Genomic DNA, 3,118 nt, shown 5'->3' on the forward strand with positions numbered 1-3,118 from the left:
CTGGGAACTCCTGTCTTCCTCCCTGGAGGTGGGACACACACACTCTCTGCTTCACATTCTGTTGACAAGCCACACGGAGCTATGCTGATGGCAGCCAGAGCCCTGGAGATGCCCCTACCACCACTGGACCCACAGGACTTTCCATCCACCGGCCTGTGATCTTCCTGCATTTGGCATCATTGCATGCACTGCGTGAGTCTGAAGAGGAATGTATGGGCTAATATCGGACATATGGGCTGATATTTAAGTTATGGACTTGTCTAGACCGGGCTGGGATGTTTTATTGATGCATAATGACTTCTTGATATAAAGTTCTCTCTTACACACGAGTGTCTCTGGATTTGTTTCTCTAGTCAACCCCAACTAACACACTCTTGCTCCATCAACCTTGACTTTTAACTTCACGATGTCTGAGCACCAAACTTCACATTCACATTACATGATGGAGAGAGGGATTTAAAAAAAGGAAGGGGGGGCTGCCTTCTCTCCCCGCCCCTGCCCCCACACCAGAAGTGGGATTTCTTGGAGAACGCCATTTTCGCCTGCCGAGTCAAAGACCCAGAGAAGACTCGCCAGGTGTAAGCAGTAACCAGATCCAGGAAGTCCAAGGAGATTGGGGAAATCCCAAGGGCTCAAAACTGGCTGCCTGGGATGGTGCCCAGGGACATGGGGAATGTGGACAGCTCTGCCTGTGTCCCCCGGGAAGTCCTTAGTCATGGAATAGCCATGCTACTAACAGCAGCAGAGGTGGGCCCCCAGACACCCTCTGTCATCTCTCAAAGGAGATGTCCCATTTCCCTCCCAGTCAATCTTCCTGAAAACTGAGCTAGGCATTCAGGGTCAGGAGGGAGGGACAGGAATTTCCAGTAAGTCCTTCTATCTGCACTCCTCCCTTACCACACCGTGGTGGACGCTACTTCCTTAAGTTCAGGGTTAGTAATCCCAGGATGCATTTAAATCAGATTATGACCTAATCCCCAGGCAGGGAAAGACACTTCTTGGGTGCCAATCAGAGCCAAGAAGGTGTGTGATTGGGTGGATCTATCGGTCACTATCAATCAGTGGGAAGCCCAATGTTCTTTAACCAAACCTCAGCCACAGCTTCCCCTTACACACTTCCAGTGACAGGAAGCTCACTGCTTCCAGCAGCAGCATGTTGGCTTCCGATTAAATCGAGGATGAAGCAGACCCTCTACCTCCTGGGCTTCTCCCATCAGCCCCAGTGCGTGTGCAGGTAGGACTCAGGCCCATCGGATACCTTGTTCATGGGACAGCACCCTAGGCTTTGGGTGCGAGGGAAAGCACACCGCCCCATAGCTGAGCCAGGGGGTCCAGGAGCCCCCAGACCATCTTGGCTTCAGAGGAGTCTCTGCCCACAGAGGGGGCGGGGCTTTGCTCAAGGCCGCACAAGCTGGGCCAAGGGCAGACTGGAAGCAGGGCTTCTTTCTAAAGCCCACAGCCCCTAGGACACCTGTCCCACCTTCCCCAGCAGGGTGCTCCTGCCCCATGACGCTGGCGGACCCTCTTCCCTTAGGGAGACCTGCAGGCTGGAGAAATGCCCTTCTTGTTCTCTCTGGAAGGGCCACGGGGTCTGCACAGCTGGAGCTGCTGGCTGGCTCTGAACCCCTCAGAGCGGCCAGTCTCAGACCTGCGTGCTCGCAGGTGCAGGTCCATATGAGCTTGTGTATGCGTGTGCACGTGACCACAAGTATGCACGGCTGCGCATGCACCTATATGTGATGGAAGCACCTGTCTGGTTAAGTGTCCGCACCTCCCTGCACCGCAGCGATGGGTGGGGCAGAAGGTCCCTCTGAGAGCCCGCCGCCGTCAACAGTCACACCTCCAGCGAATTCGTTTGGTTTGGTGGTTATTTTTTTTTTACAACTTTAAATACGGAATATAAATAAATTTTACATTTAAAAAATAAAAGGAAAGCCCCCAAAAATATAATCACCGACTTTACAAACTGAAGGAAGCAGATTGTGGAGAGGGGGAGGGGAGAAAGTGCAGCAGAGGGGGGGGGAGGGGGGCCCCCGGGCACCCTCCCACTTCCTCAAGGGGGCAGCCCCCAGGAGTGGCCAGCTAAGGGTCTGTGGGTGCGGGCCACCCCTCGCTGGAGGCCTCCTCCAGGCTGTCCCACTCCTGCCTGGAATCGGGGCTGCTGGCACTGGGGATTCCAGAAAATGGAGTGTTGGCTCCCTGCGCCCCACCACGGGCCAGGTCTGTGGGACCACTCCGAGCCACAACTGAGGTGCGGCCCCCAGCAGTCCACAATGAGCCTTGTGTCAGCTGGGAACGGGACCCCTTTCCGGGGGGCACCTTACTTCCATCTGCCCGGAAACCCTCAGAATGAATGGGCCAATCAGCAGTGGGTCTGCTGAGAACAGGGTGCCCTCCCCAGGGCCCTGGTGTGGCTCACAGTCCGCACACCCTGCTTTGGCAGTCTCGATGGGGCTGGAATAAGGCTGACAAGCCACCTGCCGCCCCGGCCCCTGCTCTTCTGCCCCAAGGAGAGGTGGCTGGGGTTCTGAGAGGCCTCAGGGAGGGCTTCAGGAGCCCCTGGATGCTGTGGACCAGACGGGCAGAACCAGCACGCGTGCCCAGTGGAGGTAGAGAGAAAGGGAAGCAGGAGGGATGGAAGGAAAGGGGCCAGGAAGCAGGGGGTGCCCAGGTCACCCTCCACCTCTACATCCACCCAGATGGGAGCTTCATCTTCAACCCACCCAAGGGCTCTCGGCCGCCTGCTGCTCCGGGCCCCCCACCTTCCGCCATCCCCTGTGTAGAAAGTGGGTGGCAGTTGCTGTCAGCAGAGATGGGAGAGGCGGTGCCTGGGCTAGCGAGCAGGAGAGGGTCTCCCCAGGCTGTGCTCCAAGCGTGGTCTGAGTCTCCCTGAAAGCTGGCCAGGGGGCAGGCAGGCCACACTCCAGAGGCCCCGAGGTCAGGTGCAGGGCTCCTCTCCCGGCCAGTCTGCAGCGCTCCAAGCAGGGATGGAGTTGGGACCATGTCGGTCTCTCCTGTATGGTCAGCCCAGGTCCTCAAGAGCAGAGGGAAGACAGGGACGGAGCTCAGGTCGGGTCCTCCTCTAGTTCCTGTGGGCAAGATGCCGGCGGCCGCTGGG

The 3,118-nt window shown here is 57.5% G+C and overlaps 1 protein-coding gene across 1 annotated transcript in view; it reads right to left on the minus strand.

Moving 5' to 3' along the window:
• Positions 1–1,899: 1,899 nt before the first annotated feature.
• The window catches only part of PDGFB (platelet derived growth factor subunit B), a 19,755-nt gene continuing 18,536 nt past the window's right edge, over positions 1,900–3,118 (minus strand). The window contains exon 7 of the mRNA XM_004700262.2: positions 1,900–3,089. The gene's annotated coding sequence lies outside the window, so the exon portion shown is untranslated. The remainder of the gene's footprint in view (positions 3,090–3,118) is intronic.

Source organism: Echinops telfairi, unplaced genomic scaffold (assembly GCF_000313985.2).
Source record: "Echinops telfairi isolate 266 unplaced genomic scaffold, ASM31398v2 ScPeMD7_2;HRSCAF=8, whole genome shotgun sequence".
Lineage (NCBI taxonomy): Eukaryota > Metazoa > Chordata > Mammalia > Afrosoricida > Tenrecidae > Echinops > Echinops telfairi.